Source organism: Capsicum annuum, chromosome 12 (genome assembly GCF_002878395.1).
Source record: "Capsicum annuum cultivar UCD-10X-F1 chromosome 12, UCD10Xv1.1, whole genome shotgun sequence".
Taxonomy (NCBI): domain Eukaryota; kingdom Viridiplantae; phylum Streptophyta; class Magnoliopsida; order Solanales; family Solanaceae; genus Capsicum; species Capsicum annuum.
This window is the reverse complement of record NC_061122.1, coordinates 150943802-150970910: the sequence shown is the minus strand read 5'-3', so window position 1 is coordinate 150970910 and position 27109 is coordinate 150943802. Positions and strand designations below refer to the sequence as shown.

General features: G+C 32.2%; 1 long non-coding RNA gene and 1 pseudogene across 1 annotated transcript; both read right to left on the bottom strand.

The window, feature by feature from the left end:
• Positions 1 to 231: 231 nt before the first annotated feature.
• On the bottom strand, positions 232 to 8057 carry LOC124889676 (annotated as a pseudogene).
• A 665-nt stretch (positions 8058 to 8722) lies between these two features.
• On the bottom strand, positions 8723 to 22121 carry LOC107851163. The gene is made up of 2 exons (XR_007047958.1): positions 20336 to 22121; positions 8723 to 9459 (listed from the first exon to the last, which is right to left on the bottom strand). It is a non-coding gene; the product is annotated as an uncharacterized LOC107851163 (long non-coding RNA).
• Positions 22122 to 27109: the final 4988 nt, after the last annotated feature.

Here is a 27109-nt window from a genome sequence, read left to right as displayed (position 1 = left end):
ATTATTGCAAATTACATATCAAGACAAAGCTACACAAACTGATATAATAGAAGAAGATACTCTAGAAAAAATACTCAACACCCTAACTACGCTTTCAATGAAAGTGGACAGTATGGGTAATGAGATAGAAAAGCTAAAGACTAATGAAGATAAACTGAAGTCTATAGCTACAAATCAGCTAACTCAGTAGTGTGCAGAGTTATGTCGATCGAAAGACATTAAAGTTCCAGAGCTAGAAGGAGATGATAGGACACTCCATAAAACCCATAACGTTTATCAATCTACTTCTGCAGGTACAAGCAAAGGAGTTAGTAGACAAAGATATCAGAACATGAATATGAATAAGATATTTGAGAAACCATTTATACCAAAAATACAAAAAACCCTTGTTTATATCCTCACAAATTACCACATACCGAGATAGTCTGAACCAAGATATAAAAATGTACAACTATACAACCCAAAAATACATAAAAAATATCTACATAGTACAAACTTTCCTAAACCTTAACCCCAGAGCTACAAATATCAAAGAACCAAACACAAATTATATAACCCAAAAATTACAAGGTTACAACAAGCTAATTGCACTACCCAAAACCAATTCAAGCTTAATAAAAACTTGTTTTGACTATGGATTATTAAATACCATATACACTCAAGACGAAGAAGAACTAACAGCTATGGAAGAATTACATAAAATATTCACCACCTATAAAAGAATAACCAAAGGAAATCTATTTTATATAAAGTGTTATACTGCACCAGCAGAGATATTATACGACGAAATAAAACCATTTATACAAGTTATAAAAATAGGATTAACCAGAGATATAATTATACCGAAAGATATTATACAACAGCTAGAGATACCCAGAATTGAGATACCTGATTTCTACGCAAATAAACGACTCATTGGACTATCTACAATTATTCAAGAATTAGCAAATAATTATACCAATGGAAATTCAATATGGAGCTATTATTCAAGAGACCATCAGATGATTTATTCAAATTCAAAAGAACTATGACAAGCAGATATGGAAGATGTTAGGCAATGGATAATGACATTATTTAACCCAGAAAAATAATCTACTGCAAAAGCAATTAAGAGAGAATTTATTTTAGATGGATTATTGATAAGATATTGCAAGATAATTGGACACAAATATCCAGACCATTAATGTTCGAGATGTAATGGAGAAGATAATATTATCCCAGAAGTCCACCTGGAATAAAAGAATCAAGAAGATAAGCATGCCAGCTGGAAGATACAAGATAAGAAGCAATAATGGAGATATGAAAAAGTAGCAGATAAGACAACGAGAAGATATCAACGGTGTAATAATAGAAGACAAGATATTAAATTCATTTTACGTAAAGTTTTTGTATAGGCTAGAGTTTTAGACTTTTAGCCTTTTTAGCCTATTTTAGCCTTTTAGACTTTTTAGGCTTCTAATTTTAGAAAACGTGCAAAAAATGTGAATATTTTTGTAAAGATTCATTCTATAAATAAGAGGAATCGAAGGCATTGCAAGGCAAGCCTTCATATGTTGAAGCACAAATACTCTCTCCTGTCCGCAACAAATATTTTGCTTAGTTAATTAAAAAACAGATATATTTCAATGGAGAAAACTATGGAGGAACAAACCTCAGAAATATCAAACCTACCCGAATAGGTATATTTATTTATAATTATGAATAACTAAATTCATAATTCCCAACAATTATGGTATGATAAAATAAATTCATGTTAGTTACTTTATAGTAGAATTATTCGAATAATAATATGTTAAGAAGTTTATTAACAAAGTGAAAACGGAGAAAAATCCCTAAGAACTATGTCATGGTGGGGAGTAACCAGAGTAAAGGCACTGTTTAAGGAAAAAGTATCCAAATTACCATGCTAATAGTGATCGAAAAACATGTTATTTAAGAATAATCTAGTATATAGTAATCTAAGATGACCATATTTTGTTATGTATATGATTGGAGGGAATATTTTGAAAATAGAAATTTTATAAAAATGAATAATTATTTATATGATGTGATGGTAGATAAATTTAAAATACTTATTTTGTATGCACTTAAGGATATAAAAATAGTAGATATAAGAAAAAGCATTTGATAAATATTATATGACTAGAATAAATTATATATCATACCTACCTAACTATTCTTATAAATACTTATTATAATAAATTACATATATCTAGAAATTTTGAAAAAAGATATGAAAAACATACAGTTAATAGAAAAACAGATGAAAGTAAATATAGACAAATACATGAAAACTAAAAATATAAAATATATAGAATTTCTTAATGAAAATATGCAAGAACTACTAAGACTAAAACAAACAACTACAAAATATTATAATAAAATATTTAGTCAATTTTAAATGATAGATAATCTTAAAGTCTTAATCTTATATATATTTAGAGATATAGAAATTATAGATATTAAGAAAATAATATTAAAAAAAGTATTAGATTGTGAAATTGAAACTATAAATTGAATAGCACAGTTATACCTGAATAATTACCCGAAAGGATATTATTTAGATTAAAAAATATTAAAATATATTAGAAAAACTAGAGAAAATTAAGATAATCTAAATAAAAAATTAATTATAGAAATCGAATTAGAAAAATAATGAAGAATCTAAAAGAAAAATTAATATGAATAGAAGAAACCTTAGAAAATTTAGAAAAAAGTACATGTGATAATTTATATAATTTAAAAAAATCGCTACGAGAAGAACAACACAAGATAATAAATAACATTGAAAATTTAGAATTAGATATACATTACAATATAATTAGGATAAATTATTATACAGAAATCTATAACTCTGCAATTACTACAGGATAAAATAATAAATTACACAAATTAATAAATATATCTTACGAAAAGAATAAATCATTAAAAGATATTAAAACAAAATTTAAGAAATATTCACGCAAAAAAAAAAAATTCATTATACATATAATTAATTTATTTCATAGGTTAGGTATCGACATATCCGCACCTCTTACCTTTGCATTGCTGTGAATTGTGCCGATCTTCTCTATATTGGCAAATTGAACGTAAAGACCTACTGTGTAAGTGGGCCAACCTGGATTGGTGAAAAATGCAACAAACTCGAATTGGATACTGAAGTCTTGTTCGTCGTTGCTTACTCGTCCATTAACCGATGCAATGATGTTTTTTTTTTATTTCTGCACTGCTCTCGAGGTTAATGCTATCAAAGCTCACATCATGGTCCCGACCGTTGGTTTCAAGGACTTGTCTTACAAGTCATTGTTCACTGATGATGAGCCACTTCTGAATCGAAGCTTAAAGGAATAGCCATACCTGGCAACAGAATTGGCTCTGGTTGGCCTTCCTGCGATTCATCATCCGGGGCTTTGCCCTCAGTCGAAGAAATTCTCTTTTCTCTTTGTCTACGAGCTTCCTCTATCAGTTTTTTTTTCTAATAGAGGGCTTTCGGTAGTCTAATTTATCAAAATAATCCTTCTTTTGGGAACCACTCAACCTTTCAAACTGAGACTTGGTCAGTATCCGAATAGGAGGTAAAGATCATATTAACCATCTTCGTATCTCTGTCTAAAAGAGGAACCTCATCAATTTTATTCTCAACTCCAACATTTCTTATCTAAGCATGATGCTTTAAAAAGGATGAGAGAAGATGTGGAAGACAAGGCAATCAACCTAAATTTGATGGTCCGGCCTTTAGGCGGTCTTTGAACTCCAATAGGCTATTAATATTAGTTAAATATATATTTATCTATTATCTATTACTTGCTACGTTTAAAAAACAAATGATATACTTTTCTTTTTAATTCATTTTAAAAAGAATGACTCATTTATTTTTTGACAATACTTTAATTTTAACTTTTCACATGTTTAGAATCATAAGATTAAAGGACATTTTGGTACATTTAACATAACTTTAATTTAATGCCACAAGATTCAAAAGTTTCTTTATTTTCTTAAATTTTGTTTCAAGTTAAAGTATGTCATTCTTTTTTAAACGGAGGGAGTATCTATTACTAGTATATAAGCCAAGGTAACTTGTGGATGAAATGTCTCTTCATTTGCTTTAATTGTAATTTTATTATATCATTTTTAATTAATTATTATAAGTCATTTATTATTAAAAATTAATAATATTTAATTAAAAAATAAATTATATATTTATGACATTTTTGTTTCATTTGATTCAATCGTTATTTTACTCTATCATCCCTAATTAATTATTATAAGTCATTTATGTATTAGAAAATTAATAATATCTAATTAAAAAATAAATATAGATATTTAAGACATGTCTGATTCAGCTGTTTCAACCATAATTTTACTATAGCTACGATAAGTTGCTGAAGCAGATAATTTGTGGAAGACATGCCTGCTTCAGCTGCTTCAACCGTGATTTTACTATATCATTCTTAATTAATATTCTAAGTCATTTACGTATTAAAAAATTAATAATATTTAATTAAAAAATAAAATAGATATTTATGACATGTTTTTTCAGTTGCTTCAATCGTTATTTTACTATATCATCTCTAATTAATTATTATAAGTCATTTATGTATTAGAAAATTAATAATATTTAATTAAAAAATGAAATAAATATTTATGACATGTCTGCTTCAGCTGCTTCAACAATGATTTTACTGTATCATCCCTAATTAATTTTTATAAGTCATTTATATATTAGAAAATTAATAATATTTAATTAAAAAAATACAATAGACATGATTCTTCAATCTTGATTTTACTATATCATCCCTAATTAATAATTATAAGTCATTTTTGCATTAAAAATTTAATAATATTTAATTGAAAAATAAAATAAATATTTATGACATTTCTGCTTCAGCTGCTTCAATTATGATTTTACTATATCATCCCTAATTAAATATTATAAGTCATATATGTATTAAAAAATTAATAATATTTCATTAAAAAAAATACAATAGACATATATGAATGTCTGTTTCAACTGCTTCAATCGTAGTTTTATTATATCTCCCTCTAATTAATTATTATAGATCATCTAAGATTAAAAAATTGATAATATTTCATAAAAAAAGATAAAGTAGACACGCAATTATATGTTAGCTCTTTATGTTTAAAATTAACTTGAAGATTTATATGGGGTCCATTTAAATTTTTCTCGGAGGTACTTTTTATAGTAATTTTAATATATTACTTCTAAATAGTTATTATAAGTTATTTAAGTATTAGATTATAAATAATATTTAATAACAAGGATAAAAAAATAAAAATAAAATAAAAATGGTTGGATGAAGTACTTTACAATAGTAATATCTGTGTCAAAAAGAAAGTATGAAAATAGTGTATCTACTGAGATCTAAATTATTAGATTCAAATAAAAAATTAAATACACAGTTACAGGCTAAATCTGAATGATAAATATATCAATTTTTATTAGGTACAACTAAATGAAGAATAAAATATGTAAACAAGGAAATTTAATTTATTAAACTATTTTTCATTTTGGTGGTCGACATGCTTGTTAATCACTTTTGCTCTGTGATTTTACTATATCACCCCTAATTAATTACTATATGTCATTTACGTATTAGAAAATTAATAATATTTAATTAAAAAGGTTAAATAGACATATCCGCTTCAACTGCTTCAATTGTAATTTTACTATATTAGCTCTAATTAATTATTATAAGTTATCTAAGTATTACAAAATTAATAATATTTAATAAAAATGATAAAACTGACATAAAATGATAAAATAACTTGACATCTTATATGAGGCCCGCTTTAATTATTTTCACAAGTATTTCTTATAATAATTTTACTATATTACTTTTAATTAGTTATTATGTGTCGTTTAAGACATGTATATTTTGCTACTTCAATTGTGATGTTTGTTAGACTCTCTAAATTATATTAGTGTCACTTAAATTCGAATAGAAGAAAAATATTATAAATTAGAATAATTAAAAACTTAAATTATTTAAAAATATTTAATTTTTTAGGTCACTTTATGCATAAATATATTTCTTTAACATTTAATGAAAGATCTAAACTTTAGGTAGTAAATTTACCATAAGAATATAAACTGCAATTGAATTTCTAAATACACTCGTATTATATATAAATATATCAATACTTAGTTGTGATGATTTAATTCATTGCTTTTATTACAATTTAAAAAATTTAATCTTAACATGGTGGGCCAGTGCTCAGCACGGGCCTAGCGCCACTAGTATTAATTAGAACTTTAGTGCATATGCACAACTGATGTGCTAGAGAAATATAGCACTTTCGACTCTTAAAACTATGAAAATATACAAGTTTCTTAGTTTGTTTTGTTATATATGATGTGTTTTTGGTATGTTTTATAGGAAACTAGATTTAGGATGCTAAGATCATGAAAAAGATGAAAAATGGAGTTTTTGGCTACTTACGTAATCATTTTTGGGGTATTCATGACACTTTTCGAATGTACGTGACTAAAGCATGCGATGGAATTTGATGTTGGAAGCTTGGTTGCAAGAATTGGATGGCTTGGCACTTACCTATGTCTACATGTGGACCACATATAGCACATGTGGTCTGTATGAGACTAAGGTAAGTACCAAAATTGAAAATCCACAAGGTGAAAAAACTGAAAACGAACTGCAGGCACTTATTTATGTCAACATGCGGACCGCATATAGCACATGTGGACCGCATATGTGTAGGGTAAGTTTCAGAAGTCCAAATCCAGAGAGCAGACATTGCAGGAAATTTTTCTTGAACTTACCCATATCTACATGCACCGAGGGTCAGGCCGCATATGGCACATGCGCCCAAGGCCAGGCCGCATGTATACACGGATAAGCGGTCACCAACCTTTTTTTGTTCTTTTTAATTCGGGCTTTGATTAGGGTTTTATCATGTACTATAAATATCCTTTATGTATTTTTTAGTAGAAGCTACGCACTCTTGATACTTACAAACATATGTTGATTTCAAGATTCGATTTTAGTCTTGGAATTCTCTTGTATTGATTTCGATTTATTAATTCAGTTAAAGTTTTGGATTTTTAGTTGTGATTATTGTGATTACATCTTATGCTTTCAATTATGAACGTTGTTCATCACTTCACAAGCATGCGGGATTAAAAAACCTTAGTTAGGATTTTGAAAACCCTGGCGAATTGACGAAGTAGGGGAAGTGATATTGTTGTTCTGAATCAATAACCATTATATGCATTGTATTATCTTCACTTTAATAGATATCTTAGCGGTTTCAAATATTAGGATCCCGCCTAGATTATTGCTACTTACATCAAAAGAGGCGTAGTGACTAGGAAAAGATAAGTACAATAGTAATTTGAAGTCTAACTATCGATCCACGCTACTAGGTATTATCTAAGTAAGAGGGTTAGCTGTCATCTAATAACTAGATGCTCAAACGGTAATATTTAACTGGGATCTAGGATAAGGGTTAGTAACACGACATCCTGAGACTCAAAAGGTAAAGGGTGAAATCTGTCAGCTAGTCCAAAAGACGGTAAATGGTACATATCAAATTCTGCATGCAAGGTATCTAATTGGTTCAACAAAGCACGATAAGCCTACGGAGTTAAGAAGCCAAGGGAGACACAATCCTAGTGTTCACCGACGACTGATTACAACCAAAGTTGATATTAGCTACTTATTCGTTATTTCTACTTAATTCCCTGTTTACTTTTCTAGCTTGGCCTGTTAATTACAACAACTGAGAGCCACAATTCCACATATTTCCTTGAGATTCAACTCCAACCTTTGTTGGGTTACTATATTTGACAGTGATTTCAGAATCTTCAGATTGAAGGTGTAGCTTGGGCGTTATCAACAGAAACAACAACTGAGATTTCCACACTTGCCCATAAGGGAGAATTTTCTCTCTAACATTATTGGTCTTACAACTGCGATTATTCTCCACCAAAATCATAGGATTTTCGAGCTTTGTGTTAGAGACTGTTCGATAAATATAATGTTGTACCAAATCTGTGCAGGTGGCGGCAAAAGATTCATAGTTAATAGGAGATTTTTGTTCCTTCACAAAGATTGAAGGAAGAATGAGTCATGACAAAGATGGTATTAAACAAAAATTTTCATGACTAAATACTTCCCTTATAAGCTTTAACAAAGGGAAATCACTCTATTGGTTCAACAAAGCACGATAAGCCTACGGAGTTGAGAAGCCAAGGAAAACACAATCCTAGTGTTCACCAATGACTGATTACAACCAAAGTTGATATTAGCTACTCATTCGTTATTTCTACTCAAATCCCCCCATTTACTTTCTTGTTTTGCCCATTAATTACAACAATTGAGACCCACGATTCCAGGTATTTCGCTGGGATTCAACCCCAATCTTTGTTTGGTTACTATATTTGACAGTGATCACAGAATCCTCAGATTGAAGGTGTAGCATAGCGTTATCAACAGAAACAACAACTTAGATTTCCACATTTGCCCATTGGGGAGAATTTTCTCTCTAGCATTATTGGTCTTACAACTGGGATCATTCTCCACCAAAATCACAGGATTTTCGAGCTTTGTGTCAGAGACTGCCCGGTGAATATAATGTTGCACCAAATCTGTGCAGGTGGCGGCAAAAGATTCATAGTTAATAGGAGATTTTTGTTCCTTCACAAAGATTGAAGGAAGAATGAGTCATGACAAAGATGGTTTAAACAAAAATTGCAGGACTAAATACTTCCATTATAAGCTTTAACAAAAGGAAATCACTCTAATCCATGTTGATTAAATCCACATGCTCAAAATACAGTACCATACCAGGCATTTGTTTCGTTTAAAATTTTTGTACAGAATGCAAAATCTTCTTGTTTTTTCGGACATAACTGGATGAGGGAGGCAATAACCAGGAGTGTAAATAGAAGATTCTCTAATTCCATTTACCATTCCCAAAATCTCTTAAATATGGTCAGTAGTAGGCTTGAACACCTTGGTTGTTGCTCTTGATTGGCCAAAAATGGAATTTATAGTTAAACTCTTGCCAACTCCAATTCTACCCAGTACAAGGATCTTAAATGAGAAATCCAATTATGGTCGACCAGTAGCTTCTTATTCTGCTGCTATTACATGAGCTCTCTCAATTTTACGGTTTGACCTTTTCAAATCTGACTCTCTTTCCCGTATCTAGTAATGCAGTTGGATCTGGTATAAGAGCTTTGATGCCAAAGGGTTGTCCTCAGACACACCAAAACATTTAAGAAGTCACAAGAACTTAATATGAAGGGCTTCAATCTTTACCACTGGACTAGGCTTCTACCAACCCTAGAATCCAACTGAAAAGAATCTTCATCCATCCGTGGTTGTGATCAGAAATTATTTGTATTCTCCTGATCACCATTGGAAGATTGGATTATATTGGCTAATGTAGTTGTTGTAACCAAATCAGCAGTGTGAGCTGAACCAAATGAAGAAAAGAATGTCATAACTGACTTGAGATAATAGTGATAGATCATAGATGTTAGATAAACAGTCAATTAGGGGTCGTTTGATAGCTAGTAAAGGTGCAACTTATCTATATATTAGTTTCTGTACAAGTTATACAACATTTGGTAGCTATTTAGAAAGTAAATTATTCATATATAAAATTACTACGTCGTTTGATTTTCAATTTAGAAACCCGCATAACTAATACATGTATAAGTTATAAAAGATTTATGCATTATCTTTTGTGGGTTAGAAAACAGAATAACTAATATTGCATTATTAATATCTGCATGATTGATTCTAACCAGCTACTAAATAGCCCTTTAATTATAGGTGAAGTGCATGTGAGCCAGCGTTATTCTATAACAATCAGAAGATTCACCCAAAACTCTCCACTATCCAGTTAACTAGAACAATAAAATCCAAAAGGATATGTCATACCAGAGTAAGATGCTATTTCATACTAAGCAGGGACCCCAACATAACAACCTTTACGACATAACATGATCTGCAGGATATGCATATAGGCTCATTGTCACTCTTATCAATGAGTAAAACATCGATACAAGGTTCTATTGTTGTCATTATCTTTATACACATCAGCAATAATTTTGGTCTCTTTTTGCTTCTTTTCGTCTTAGAATCACTTGATACTCCGAGGAAAGTACAAATCTTCAAGCTATTAAAAGCTTTCGCATAGTAACGGTATGTAATTTATTGCTTATCACAAAAAAAGAAAGTGTCTAATACATCAAAATGCGTGAAATGTGCCTTAAGAATAAACTTTTGGAATTATAGCAGTTGCAGAGTATCATCGCAATCTAAGTTGCTCGGATTTGGGTGTGGGCAGCTGATAGAGTTATGGATCTAGATGTCGGATCCATGTTCTAAATTTTAAGATCTAGGGATACGGGTCCAATTATGGAGAGGGGAGTGGGAATTCGGCTAAAAATAATTCAAATATCAAAAAAAAGTTCTAAAACCTAAATTATGACATAATATGCAGAGAAAATATTGATCAAGAGAAGAATTTTAGAAGGAGATTGTGAGAATTAATGGAGAAAAATATTATTGAATTGTGTGTTTACGTAATTACACCGAGACCCTATTTATAGACACTATAGTACAATTATTTTCCAAGTAGGATTTTTATATACTATTTCTATTTCTACTCATATTCTAACACTCCCCCTCAAGCTGGTGCATACAAATCATATGTACCTAGATTGTTACAAATGTAATTAATACGAGGACCGGTAAAGGATATGGTGAAGATATTTGGAAGTTGATCACTTGATTTCATAAATTTTGTAACAATATCTCCTGAGAGTATCTTCTCTCTGACAAAGTGACAATCAATCTCTATGTGTTTAGTCCTCTCATGAAACACTGTATTTGATACGATATGAAGAGCTGCTTAATTATTACCCACAAGTTCCATCTTACCTGTTTCTACAAATTTTAATTCTCTCAACAACTGTTTAATCCAAACTAGCTAGCTCACAAGTTGCTACAACCATTGTTTGATATTCTACTTCTGCACTAGATCGAGCAACCACACTCAGTTTCTTACTCTTTCAAGATACCAAATTACCTCCTACTAAAACACAATATCCGGAGGTAGAATATCTTTCAGAGGGTGATCCTACCCAATCAACATCTCAATGATAATATGCTTGTGACCTCGATCCTCAAAGAGCATTCTTTACCTGGATCTGACTTTATATATCGCAGAATACGAACAACTGCATCCTAATGACTATCACAGCGGGAAATCATAAACTGACTTACAACACTCACAGGAAGGGATGTGTCAGGTCTAGTCACGGTGAGATAATTCAACTTTCTAACCAACCGTCTATACCTTTTAGAATCACTGAGTGGCTCCCTCTGTCCTGGTAGAAGTTTAGCATTTGGATCCATAGGAATGTCAATGGGTCTACATCCCATCATTTCTGTGTTCTCAAGAATGTCTAAGGCATACTTGCGTTGAGAAATAACAACACCTGATCTGGACTGAGCAACCTCAATACCTAAAAAATATTTCAGTTTGCCGAGGTCTTTGGTCTGAAAATGCTAAAAAAGATATTGCTTCAATTCAGTGATACCATCATCATCATTGCCGATGATAACGATATCATCAACATAAACTACCAGATAAATACACAGATTTGGTTGAGAATGTTGATAAAACACTTAGTGATCAGTTCCACTATGAGTCATGCCAAACTACTGAATTACTGTGCTGAATTTTCCAAACCAAGCTCGAGGGAATTATTTCAGACCATAGAGTGACCTGCGCAATCAACATACAAGGCTACTAGACTTCTCTTGAGCAACAAAACCTGGTGGTTGCTCCATATAGACTTCTTTCTCAATATCACCATACAGAAAAACATTCTTAATATCCAACTAATAAAGAGGTCAATGACGAATGACAACAATGGATAGAAAAAGACGGACATATGCTATTTTAGCCACTAGAGAGAAAGTGTCACCATAATTAAGCCCAAATATTTGCGTGTATCCTTTGGTAACAAGGCGAGCCTTCAGTCGATCAACCTGACCATTCGGACCAACTTTGACTGCATAAACCCAACAACAACCAACAACAGATTTACCTGCAGGAAGGGAAAGGCTCCCAAGTACTACTCGTATGTAAAACAGACATCTCATCTATTATAGCTTGCTTGTATCCTGAATGAGAAAGTGCTTCACCTATAGTCTTAGGGATGGAAACAAAGGACAAATATGACACAAAAGCATAATGGGGGTGATAATAAACAATGATAACTCAAGAAAGTATAGTGTGAGTTAGCATTACGAGTAGAATGCATACCTTTTTGAAGTGCAACTAATTGGCTAGAAGAAGGCAAGTCTGCAGTAGGAGCAACGTCCGATGTATGACATGAACCGTCTGGGACTAATGTTGGACGCCAACGACGATGATAAGTCAGAAGTGGTAGCACTGCAGCTGGAGATGTAAAAGTCACCATTGATTCCTTAAAGGTTGGTTTGGGTATGTCCGGAGATACAAGGTAAGACCAAGAATGGTGCGGGTAATACTGGTGATACATGTAAAATCTCAGAGATATCAGGATGATCAGAAGATATATAGTAAGGTCGAGATTAAAAAAAATGACATCGGCAGACATAAGTAGCGATGAAGATTCGGTGAATAACAACGATACCTTTTTTGAATTCGAGAGTAACCAAGGATGGCACACTTGAGAGCACGAGGGGCTAATTTATCTTTTTCAGGGGCTATGTTATGAAGAAAGCATGTGCTCCCAAAGATACGAGGAGGGATAGAGTAGAGATGTAACTGTGGAAACAATATATAGAATGGGGAACCTTATTTTGAATGAAAAATGATGGTATTCTATTAGTTAGATAACAAGATATAAGGACTGCATCACCCAAAAAATGCAGCGGAACATGGGATTCAATGAGACGAGTGCGAGCAGTCTCAAGAAAATGCCTATTTTTTCTTTCTGCTATACCATTTTGCTGAGGGGTGTATGGATAAGATGTCTGATGAACAATTCCTTGATGAGTCATAAACTCCTAAAATTGAGACAATAATTATTCTAAGGCATTATCACTACGAAAAGTACGAATAGAAACACCAAATTGAGTTTATATTTCAGCACAAAAACTTTTGAATATAGAAAATATCTCAGAATGATCTTTCATTAAGAAAACCCAAGTACATCTTGAAAAATCATCAATAAAACTAAAAAAATAACGAAAACCTAAAGGTGAACTGACTCTACTAGGACCCCAAACATCAGAATGTACTAATGGGAAAATAGACTCTGAACGAATCTCAATACTATATGGGAAAGTAACACGGATGTGTTTCCCAAGTTGACATGACTCACAATCTAATATGGATAAACTAGACAAGCTAGGCACCATCTTTTGTAGCTTGGATAGACTCGGATGTCTCAAATGTTTATGAATTAGGTTTGCACGGTCTATAACGGAGCATGCTGTGAAGGAATTTAAATAGGTAAGATGGTAAAGGCCTTGTGTCTCATGTCCTGTGCTAATTTTTTGTCCTGTACTGAGTACTACATTAGAAAAGAGTCATAAAAAAATTATGCTACAATTAAGGGAACATGTCAAATGACTACCAAATGCAAGACTAAAAGGACAACCAAAGACATAAAGAACAGAGTCTAGAGTGACAGAAGATAGAGGTTTGGCTTTTCCAATTGCTTTTGGTTTTGTTTGGATCCCATTGTCTAAAGTAATAGCAGGAATAGATTGTGAATAAACTATATTAGAGAAAAGTGATTTATTACCAGAAATATGATCAGAAACACCTAAGTCAACAACCCATGATCTAAGAGTACTAGACTGTGAAACACAAGAAAAAGTATTACCAGCAATAGAAGCATCAGGCTGGGCAACCGAGGTTACTTGTGGAGATGTCTGCTTACTTGCTTGATACTGAAGGAACTCTTCATATTCTGTTTAGGCAATATGAGCATTATTGGATGGTCGATTAGGTTATGGAGATATCCGCACTTGCCTGATTTTAAAGGAACTCATTATATTCCTTTACAATAATAGGACCATAACTGGGTGGTGGACCATGAAAACTATGACATATATCTTGAGTATGTCCAGCTTTATGACAATAACTACACTTTAATCAAAATTTTCCAAAACGACCTCCTCGCTGATTTTTCATAGGCTGATATGTTCTTTTTCTATGATTTGAGATACAAGAATAGAAGAGTCAACAGTGGATGATGAAATTACTTTATGACTAGGAGGTGCGGCAAGACGAAGCAGACAAGAGACTAACTCATCAATTGTAGGAATCATAAGACTAGTTAATCTTATCACGTACAACATCATAATCAGTAAAAAGTCCAGCAAGTGTAAGAACCAAAAATAATATTTTTTTGTGCTCTTATTGTTTTTCCAGATCCGCAGTGACGAGCATCAATGTATCAAATTCTTCTATGACTGCTTGTACTTGTCCCAAGTAAGCAGACATATCAGATTCTCATTTCTTCAAGTTGTTCATTCGAAATATCACATCATAAAACTGAGATATGTCATTAGTGTAAAACGAGCGAGCCTTTTCCCAAACTAAATAACATATCTAAAATAGATGAAACAAGGGCATCAACTTGGAATCAATAGATCTCCATAAGAGACTACATAATTGAGTGTCAACTTTCTCTCATTTCTCTTTAGCTTTCGTATATTCCACGCAATATTTTTACTTTTCATCTACCACACTAGCCTTGTTCTTTAAGTGATCTTGAACACCTTGACCTTTGCACCACAACTCAATCGAGGAATCCCAGGCTAAATAATTTAAACTTTCCATTAATGGTTTGGAAGTGATCACAGGACTTGAACTTTCAATTCCTATATTTTTAAGCCAAAAATATCATACCCAAAATACATCTTGAGAATTTGACTTGAAAACCCAAAGAAACAGTTACTGAATATCTGAAAACATTTTCCAAAAAATATGATGTCGCCGAAATTTAGGTTCCGACGATCGAAATCTCAAAATACTTAGCAAAATCTAGAAAAAAGTAAGTGGTCGAAGTTGGAATAGATCGGCGACCCCAAAGAAATAAAGAACAAATCAAAAATTTGACTAGAGATGGGCTCATACACCGACAGTGAGGAGATCTTGCTGGAATTTCAGGATTCCGGCTGGCGCGTGGGGGCACATGTCAGGTAATATTCCAGAGGTTTTGGTTGGGTTTGTCTCCTGATCTTTTCGATTCTCTTGGTGGTGTTGTATTTTTCACACAACCCATAAAATAAAATATGACACCAATCAGTCACCAGAATTGACGCATGGTGACTAAGTTTTTTTTTTTATATTTCTCACCAACAGTCTGATACCATGCACAAATTAATGGAGAAAAATATTATTGAATTGTGTGTTTACATAATTAAATTGAGACCCTATTTATAGACACTATAGTACAATCTATTTCCAAGTAGGATTTTTATATCCTATTCCTATTTCTACTCATATTCTAACATAGATAAAAGGGTAAGGTCTGACATCTTATTTCCATATACAAGGTATTCCATTTTCTTCAATTTTACCTTATCTTTTGTTTTAAATATCAAAATCATTGAATTTGTACGAAATTTCTCCTCTAATTTAGGTCAAAGTGTGTAATACCCTGAATTTTCTTTCAGTCGAGTTTCATCCTTAAGGGGAGTAAGGGCTGACTTCCCAAGTAAGAAATATTTTAAATCATGTAGCATTTTCCTAATATCGACTTTTTAACATGTGGATAATTGAATAAGATTTCTGTCAATACCAAATTCACCCAAATTCGATACTCGGGCGAAGAGTTAGAGCCATTTTAGTGAGACAGTGTACCACCTGGTACTTTAGCGCGTCGTGGAGCCAGCCAAAATAGAAATTGTCAAAATCCAGTAAGCCTCTGTGATTCCATCGTGTTGCGGTGGCTTTCCAGTTTGCAACTAAGGTGGCTACGCGATTTCCACTGCATCGCTCCAAGGCTCACTTTCCCAATTGTCCAATTTCCAGTAAGCTGGCGCGATTATGACGCGTCGCGCCAGCATGTAAAATCGGAATATTTCCAGTTCTGGATTTTAATTCCAAGGGCAAGATGGTCATTTTTCTACCCCTATATATACTCTTTAACACGAGATTTCTCATTATTTCACCCAAATATACTAGTTTTCTCTCAATTTTCTTCAAGAACAACCATTAGGGTTCATAGCTCAAGACCCAAGTCATCAAGATTCCTTCGTAAATCTTCCGAGAATCATATAACAAGGTATGTAGGTATTGATTCTTGGGTTTCTTCCGCTCAAGAAGTTGAAGAATCCTTTTCTAAATTCAAAGATCTTATATTTAGGAGTTTTCATGATTCATGTGAATTGAAATTGAAGTTCATGTTATTATTGAGTTTTAATTCATGATTTAGACTATCAATTTCGAGAGTTGATTCTAGTATGTGATGAATTGTATGATGTTCATGATAAACCATCTTCAAGTTGCATGATATTGATGTATTCATGACAATTAAGTATAGAATCTGTGGTATAACCAAAGCATGCTTCCCATATGTTTGATAGAATGTTTAAGGAAAGAGAATAGTGCCCTCTTTAGTATGTTAAGCATGTAATCCTCAATTATGTGATAACTAGTGCATGCCAAGCGTTTGTTGAAATGTTTTAGTGAATGTATTATGATAAGTTGCATGCATTCTTATCCATGTGTATTCCTTATTGAATAACTATGAGGTATTAGTATGCATTCCCTATACATTTACATGTTTATGACATTCAAGTGATTGACGAGATATTGTATTGATTGTGTTGTGAATGAAAGTCCATTATCATGATACTCAAGTGTGGTCCTGTCTTATTTATTTATGCTATCGAGTCCTGGGGGTATTTATACTCGAAAATTTAGCTGCGTGTCTAGAGCCGAGTCAGTCTCAAGATAATTTCAGTTGTGCTATGATCAGTAGAATTCAGCCAGTACAGAACTTAAGAAAATTCAGTAATCTCAGTATAATCCAACTCAGTATTCAGTTTCGATTCGATAGTATTTAGTAGTATCCAGTATTCAGTTCAGACTTCAGTGAAACTTAGTAAGCTAACAAGAATTCAATAGCATTCCATTAGATAATGGAACCAAGTAAATTCAATCAGCTCAGTCAAACAAGATGACCAATAACAGATTCAACTCAGTCTAGAACACTCTAGGAATTAGTTCAGTGTTGTCATATTAGGCTTGACTACCTCTCTGGAGTCATCCGTTATATTAGGCTTGGCTTCAACCAAGTGTCACCCGTTATATTAGGCATGGCATCTTGGGTTTAGAAAGAAGTGTCTTTGGAGCAGTACTGACACCCTTCCAACTGGGTTACAGATTGGACTCCAAAGAAGCTAGAAGGGGCATGTCGATTAGATAACTACCTCCTACAGTCTCAGTTTTAGATTCAGTCTCAGTAATAAAATTCAGCTGAGGAGTCACCCGTTATACTAGGCTACCTCTCTGAGATCACCCGTTATATAGGCTTGATCTCAAATTCAGATAATCATATTCATTATCAGTAGACTCAAAGGTCACCCGTTATATAGGCTTGATCTCAAATTCAGTTTATCAAGTATTAGGCATCATTACCAGTAAACTCAGAGGTCACCCATTATATAGGCTTGATCTCAGATATAATAAATCAGTATCAGTATAAGCAAGATTAGACATCAATCTCAATAGACTCAGTTATTCTGTCTCTCAGTATTAGTAAACTCAGACATCAATACTAGAAGATTCAGTCATCAGTAAGTCAGTAATTAGAAACCAGTATTTAGAGTTCATATTCAGTGTTACTGCGATTCCAATTTTGGTTTATGCATTCATGCATATGTCCTCATTTAGTACTCTCATGTTATTCAGTTAAGTTATGTTCATGCATAAGCCCTTGCATTTAGCCTTACCTCATCTAGCATACCAGTACATTCAAAGTACTGACGCATACTTTTCTCTTGCACTATGGTGTCTTATACCATAGGTTTCAAAACGTGAGATCCAGAGCACCCTTAGTAGTCCAGACTCAGTCAGCAGCAGTAGACGTAATAGTAAGTCCTCTTCATTCGAGGATGATCCTTATTTTATTATGGCATTAGGCTCAGTTTATTTTCAGTAGACGGAGTTAGTTGGGGACATGTCCCATTAACTCCACAGTTCAGACAAGTTTAGAAGCTTTTCGGACAGATGTATTAGTAGTCAGTTTTCAGTATTGAGTATTTTTAGATATTTGAACCTTATGGTAAGTTTTCGCCAGTTTTCTGCATTTATTTCAGTATATTATGCAGTGCTCAAGTACAGATATCAGAAAAGGGTTAGCTTGTGGTCTTTCGGGATCATGAGCATCGTGTGACATTCCGGTTCTAGAAAATTGGGGCATTACAAAGTGCCCGAAATTGGCTAACCAGATCTGGTACAGATCCCACATCCATGTTATACCGACACGGCTGTGCCACTGAATGTGAAGAGTCCGAGCAACTCAGTTAGCAATGAACTATTGCACTTCGAATGCACACACATTAATGGTCTACAAAATTACTTTGATGAAAGGTATTCATAAATAACACACATAACAACATGTGGATAAGAAATAAGGTATCCAGGAGACTACTTTTTGATAAAAGCAATGATTGTGATGACGTCTCTCATGATATTTCTCTATCTTTTTCACCATTATTTATTTTTCTTTTACTATCACCATTATGTATGTATATATATATATATATATATATATATGTATATATATATGTATCTATGTATATATATACATATGTATGTACATATATATGTATATATATATATGTCTAATTTACATCTTAAACACTAAAGGAAAGCCTTGTAGCAATGATAAAGTTGTCTCCCAGTGATTAATAGATCATAGATTTGAGTCGTGAAAGCAGCCACTAATGCTTACATTAGGGTTAGGCTGTCTGCAACACACTTCTTGGGATGCAGCCCTTCCCCGGACCTTGCTAATGCGGGATGCTTTGTTCATTGGGTTGTCCTTTTCTTAAAAACACCATGTGTCAAGTACATTCATATAAAATAGATTACAGGGGGTGCCATGTATTTGGATTGGGACTCTGAAATGGTAGAATTGCAAAGTGCGACATAACATAAAACCAGGCATAGCCCAACTTAATCCCAAATGCTGAAAAATAAATTAAGTAGTTCCCTTTTCATTTTTAATGTAATGCTCAACAGGTTTTTCTTCCTTTTAACTTTGAAGTGATCCTAAATAGGGAATTACTTCATTCCAAAGAGTTTCTACAACTTCCTTTATTCTCAATATTCACCTCTACTTTACCTCTCAAGATTTATCGATTTCCTTAAAATAATTTTCAATCTACAAATCACATACGAGCTGATTATTATCAGGTAAAACACAAAGCAACCTGATTCTTCACAAGGAGATACTCCTTGCACCAACATTATTTCTCTTGCACAAATAAAACCACTTGCAAGAACACAACTATTATGCACAAGGGTACCAAATACTATAAACACAACAGTTCTGTCAATGGCATGCTTAAACCCTAAAGTGAGTCACAAAACATTTTAACCAATTCACTTCACTTTCTGGGAGCTTTAGTGTCATCATCAAGGCTCTAAGGCATATTTTTCCTTGCCAATGAGTGCAATCCTGAAGATGTGACACTAAGCAATTGATATTTCACTTTATCATACTCAAATTCAATTTTTTTGTCCTTAGAATATTTTTTATGTTCATGATTATTAATCTTGGATTACACATTCATATTTGTAGAGGTTTTCTTTATTTGAGACTTTATTTATTAAAGTTCACACTTTGTTTGCACCTTGCGCTTAAAGCCTTAAAGAACCTTTGAGCCTTTTTGCACTTTTCACTTTTTTAAAACTAGAATATAGTACATATTTTACTGTTCAACATACTATCACTTTTTGGAAAACCAACATAAATAGATAAACAAAAAGCTAACCACACTCTAAAATTGCCGGAGTTTCTAAAACTGATACATTCTTCATTGTTTAGAACTTGATCCAAACGTCAACTTTAGTTTCACCTGTTAATAGAATCTATAAAATATAAACAAATATTAGGCCATTTGGTTAGCTCTAGCTTTATAACACAAAGACACTATTTCTGTGTAAGCCTTCAAAAAATCTACAACAAGATATCAACTATGGATTGAAGCTAGAAGACAATTAATACACTGTTTTCACGCTAACATACAGTCATATTCTAATGAAATAGCAAAAATTACAGGTGAACATTTTATCATAGTACTTGAAGGAGAATTACCTAGGTGATCCAAACTCTTGATCAGAATGTTCCTCTGTTAAGAAGTTATATGATGCTAAAAGTGGTCTTGATGAGGCTACCGACTTGGTTATCAACTATGACAGTACCCAGTCCTTGAAGCTCATCATGTTTTCAGCATAGAAGGACAAGGATTCTCACTATTAATTCAGCTTGCCCCTTGCAGAATAAGACATTAGGTGACAACACCAACTGAAGATGCACTTAGAATTGCATCATCAAAAGAAAGTAATAGCTTGCTCCAACAATTAGGCTACAGAGAAATTCTTATATAGGGATTGTGAGTGGACCCGTTAGGTAAAGAGAATATTCTTAATGTTAGAGAATAATAAGAAATAAACAATGTGCTGTTCGAATGTGAATATGTGACTAACTTAGTTGTAGTTAATTTTTTGGGCGATGTGAAAAAGGGAATACTCTGAACTGCCCGAATGAGAACACTAGGCCAAAATGATTCCAAGATATTTTTTTGATAACAAAATGATTCTAGGATATTTCAACCAAATTATTGGACAAAATATGGTGATTTGCAATTTATTAATCCTATTGATCACCTTCTTTCATACTGCTGATATCTTAATTTCACTTTAATGTTTCGCAATTGTAGAAATGCGAAGTAATGTGGTGCACAATAGACTCAACGTGCTCTGCCCCTTCCCCGAACCTCGCATATACAAGGAGTTTAATGCAACAAGCTGCTTTAATATTTTATACTATCCACTTATTAATGAGTGACATTTCCTGCACAAACCATACCTATGTGGTATTCGTGAAACATCAACCAAGAAAATAATAGTGGTCGTCTGGTAGCTAGTAAAGAACCAACTTATTTATGTATTAATTTTTGTATAAGTTATACAATGTTTGGTAGCTAATCCAGAAATAAATTATTCATGTATACCATCAATACAACATTTGATTTGCAATTTAGAAATCCACATAACTATACATGTATAAGTCATGAAGGAATTTGTGTGTTTTTATCTTATGCAGAGTAGAAAATGGAATAACTAATATCTTCATACCTGAAACTTGCATTACTATTACCTGCATAATTCTAACTAGATATCAAATAATAATATTTGATTCTATTTCAGATGCCATAAAAGACCTTAATCAAACAAGAAATACTCCACCATCAAGTAAACTATGTTTTTTTCAGGAACAAGGAAGCTTTATGAATCTCCAAAAATCCATTTGGCTCCATATGGGCTATTTCGTTGCAAAGAAATGAGCAAAAAAAACGTCAATTTCCTTCAGCATTTTAACATCCAAGAAAACAGCAAGGAGTACTTAGACAAGCACATACCTGGTTAGAATTTAAAACTTCCAATCACCATAGAAGAAGAGCTCCAAAAGTAGAAATAGGACCCAATAAAACAAAACCCAGCAGCTAAAAGCTGACCAAAACTCAAATTTCCTATTTAAAAATACAAAATCCAGATGCTAAAAGTTGGAAAAAAAATTATGATACCTGTGTTGATGGTGGGTGGGAAGTGGAAGCTATCCTATCGAACTAGTTGAATTGCGCGCAAGTTAACCCAGACACCTATTGGTTATAAAAAAACTGGCAAAAACTTAAGTTTAAATTCAAAATGGAAGGGAATTGAAAATGAAACCGTTATTTATAAAAAAAAGGGATTCTATTTTGATACCAAACCTAGGGGAGAATTTAAGAATTTGGGTTCGTGAATCGAAATTGGTCGTGGGATTTTTAGAATTTCTATTAGATAAGAAAAAACAACTATTTCCTACAAAGTAAGGAGCAACTTTGAGCTAAAAGTGATAAAAGAGTTTGAAAATAAGATGCAGGTGACTTAAGTTTTAATAATTGAGTGAAATAATAATTAATTTATTATGAATTAAGAAAGTTGAAAAAATTTAAAAATAACCTAAAAGTTTTTAAATTTATACTTTAACTCAAATATTAATTAATATAACGAAAAATGAAGGAAAAAAAGTGCATCTCTTTTCTCATCTGTTGTTTTCTCTCTCTTCGCGATTATTGTTATTCATTATTGTTGCTTCTTTATTCATCATCTTCTACTTCATTATCACCTTCATCTTCTTCTTGTCGACCATTGTTGTTGTTTTTACTGCTACTACTGCTACTTGACTAATTTTTTAGGTGAAATTTTATTTCGTACATCACTTTTCACTTTGTCATTACTTCATAGGTAACTTTAGGAAGTAAAATTATAATTTTTAGTTGAATTTGTCATCTGGGTACACTGCTACTACTGTTTTTTCAACAATGGATAGAGCCCGTTCATGAATACAACATTAAAGCCCACAATTTAAATAGATCACTCAGTCTGTTGCAACAGATAAATATTTTGTTGCAACTGAAGACTCAAATATTAGATTGTCCTATAGTGCCTCTAACATGAATTGAATAGATAGATAATCTATTGCAACAAATGAGTTATCTATTGGAACAGACTAGTTATCTATTGCAATTTATTACTCATCTATTGCAACAGACGAGTAATCTGTTACAACAAAATATTTATCTGTTGCAATAGACTATTTATCTGTTACAACAGATAATTATTCTGTTGCAATAGGTGAGTAATCTGTTTGGAACAACAACAATACAGCTCCTGCCACAAACCTAACAGATAACCAATATGTTTCAACTCTTACTATTGCTACTGGATTTCAATTATTCCTTAATCATCGGAATATTTGTTGAGAAGAAGAAAGACACAATGAAAATTAAATAAGAATTAAAACGTCAAAGTCGATCAAACATAAATTTTTTCATTAAACAAAAATAAATAAAAATACATAGGCTAAAAGAAAAAAAAATCTAATTATTATCATCATCATATCATTATTATTATTGCCAGCTGGACAATTTTCAAGCGGCAGCAGCAGGGCCCTCCCCAGCCTACGTATCTCCCGGAGCATCTTTTCTCTCACGGCACCCAACTCTCATAACAGGTCATGAACCTGCCTCTAAAGTTCACACATGACGTCTTGTAGAAAAGTAATGTCCCACGCTGGATTAGCCATATTTAGAACACACATGAATTGACAAAAAGCATGAAAAAAAAGTAAAGAAAAGAATCCGAATGTAATACAATGTACAGTACCAATTGGGTATATTTACACAAAAAGCAAGAAAAAAACTTACCTGAGTCAGGAAAGAGAAAGTGATTAAAGGTTTAATATAAAAGACAAAATGGAAAAAATAAATAGAGTGTAGTAGAATGAACGATTGATTGAGAAGGAACCTATTTATAGAGGATTAAATTTGAATAAGTTAGGCAAAAAGGTGTGACTGTTCACCTCCATTTATTAATTTCATACAAACTGATGACTTTTTGATTACTGTGAAAAGTTATGACTTAATTAAATCAAGCTGCTGACTGACTTTTTGATTATTGTGATAAGTCATAACTTTTCAGCTTATTATCATTAATTAATTCTTTCCAATAACCATTTTTATTGAGTTGTGACAACAGATTCTATATCTGTTGCATCAGATAACCCATCTGTGACAACAGATATACCATCTGTTGTAACAAATCGATAACTTATTTCATCAGATAATCTATCTATTGCAACATATAATCTATCTTTTTTTAATAATCATCATATCATTAATCCAAATTTGGTGATTTTTTCATTATATAAATTAGAAAAATAATTTTTTTTTAAAATGGCGAAAAGTCACTACTTGTCGCCTATTTAATATTAACATCAATTATTCAAATTAAATAACCATTTTTTATGATTATAAATTGTGTTTATCATTTATTTCCTTATTATTTTCTGTAAAAAGAATTAACTTAATTAAATCAAGCTGGTGAGTTTTTTTATTATTGTGACAAGTCATGAATTTTCAGCTTGTTATTATTAATTAGTTCTTAAATTTAAATAATCTTTTTCTCGATTAAAAAATTGAAGACTTCTCACCTTTTCAATAATCGTTTTTTTAAAAAATAACAACCATTTTATTGAGTTGTGGTAACAAATTGTATATCTGTTGCATCAGATAACCCATTTGTGGCAACAGATATACCATTTGTTGTAACAAATCTAACATCTATTTTAGGAGCTTTTTGTATTTCTTCTAACAGCTGATTCATCAGTAGCAACAGATGGAGAATTTGATGTATCAGCTATTTTGAATGTGTTAGACAAAAAGGCATGACTGTTTACCTTTTTTTCAACAATCATCATATACCTTAATTATTCACTGTTGTGACTTATTTATTATATAATAAATAAATAATTTTAAAAAATAAATTTAAAAATAAAAATGGTGAAAAGTCACTATCAGTTATTAAAATTAAATAATCATTCTTTTATGATTATAAATTGTGTTTATCACTTATTTCCTTATTATTTATTTACAAACCATTTTTCATTTTAAATAATCGAAAAGTCATGACTTTTCACCCTCTCAGTAACAGTAACCCTTTTTATTAATAATTGTCTGTTGCAACATATGATCCATCTGTCGCAACAAATTAACTATCTATTGCAACATATGGTATATCCGTTGCCATGTTGAGAATAAGAAATAGATAGAGTGAAAATTAAATATTAAATAAGAATTAAATATCTAAAATCGACCAAACATAGATTTTTGAATCCATTATATAGAAATATATACAATATAAAAAAACATATCCTTGGGTAGATCCAATATAAAAAAGAAAATACATACGCTAAAAGAAAAAACATAACCTAATTATTACTGCTTTTATTATTATCATCATCATTATTATTATTGCTACCGGGCCAATCGTCATCCGGAAGTAGTAGGCCCTCCCCATCCTTGCTCTGAAGTTTCCCAACTCCCTCCGGAGTTTATGAATCTGCCTTTCAAGTTTCTGCAAGAACTTAAGATGAATCACCTTGTCCAAATCTGGATCAGCCATATCTAGAAGTGGAGTAGCATGAATGAGTAAAGAGGAACCTATTTATAAAGGATTAAATTCGAATGGGTTAGTCAAAAAGCCACGACTGTTCACCTCATTTTTAATAATTACATCTCTTAATTAAATAAAACTGGTGAATTTTCGAATATGTAAATAAAAAATGAATCTAAATACAACATATTTATCTTTATTGTATTTCAGAAAGAAAAGAAAATTGCTTTATAATAAATCTAACAGATGGATAATTGGTTACAAAATAAATTCTATCTGTTTGATAATTTACAACATATTGACAATCTGTTGCAACAGATGGATATATTTGTTTGATTATTTCAATAAATAAGTCATTTGTTGCAACAGATTGATCATCTGTCGTAACAGATATCTATAATTATTTGATAATTTTAACAGATGTATCATCTGTTGTAATTAGTTAGTCATCTATTTAATCATATTAAGTCATCGATAGGCTAGGAAGAATAAGGTGCGTGCAGATGGATGGATCTACTTTTATATGTGGGAGCAATGTATTATTGATAAGGTCACCGGGACAACACCCATAAAGTATAATGATTTTATGTGAATGTAGTTGTTAACCGTTTAGGCATTGATCATTCAAATAAGATCCTGCATTGTACAGTTAAATTTGATAGGTTCGAATTGATAAGGCCGAGGGGCCCATAAATATGGTGATGGTACCCTATTATACATTAATGATGGTTATTGCTCATGTTTATGCGTGTCAACCTTTGAGAAGAGATTAATATTTGGTGTCATTGGAGTGATGCAATAGAGATTGAACATAACTTTAAGTGTGCATTGGACTCTGAGAAGGCCTTCGAAGCCTCGCGCTGCATAAAAAAAGAATAGAAACCCAATAGAAATTCCCCCGGCCTAAATTTATATGAAAGGGTTGTTCGAGAAAATGATTATACGCCAAAAAGAGCCATAGAAGAATACCTGTGAGGGAAAGGGAAGTTGATGAAAGACTATATCATCTGAGAACTAATTAAAATGGAAACATAGGGTACCAAGGAACTTCTAGCGAATCTGGCTGATGAAACTAAATTAAAACATGATTAATCTGAATCAAGTACAAATATGAAAGTGTATCCAGTAATGAAAATTTTTCTGTTGTCTCTCTCAATAAAAATAGTGCAGATAGACACTTTTCTAGGAAGCTACGACTAGGTAGCATGGTCGGGATGATCACCTACAGAAAATAACAGAACACCAAGAAAGCAACTTTGCGGACATTGAGGGTTGTAATGATGTATAGTAAGTCAAGAAAACTTGCGCCAAGAACAACTGCTATTAAAATAAATAATCAAGTAGAGGCGACAATTTTTGAATTTTAAATTGCGTCCCATGCCTTGTTTTTTGTGGTTCCGATTAGGTCCACTACTATTAACATAATTGGAACCATAAACAATATTGAAAGGCAGATTGAGTATTATTACTTCCTTAGCAATATGGATATAATTGATTGTGCTTTCTTATCTTATCATTCTTTCAACATATCTTGGAGAATATTAGAGGCTTGTTGTAGTATGCAAATCTAGATAATTTTCAAGATTGCCTCTAGCTTGCTATTTTGGTATTCTAGTTTGTCATTGTTTTCTTTGAGGTTAGTATTGAGTTCTTGGTCTTTTGTGAGCTCTTTGATGAGAAACACTTTCTTCGACGTTGTGGCATTGTAAAAGGCCTTTAGAAAAATTCCAGAACACTTTCTTCGGTATGTTTATTTTAGGTCAACGTATTGATGCACATTCAAGCAGTGGTCCTAACGGTTAAACAACTCACTTTCTCAAGCGTTGTTCAACCAACCTTTAAAGGATTTGATAGGTTAATGAGCCTGAAA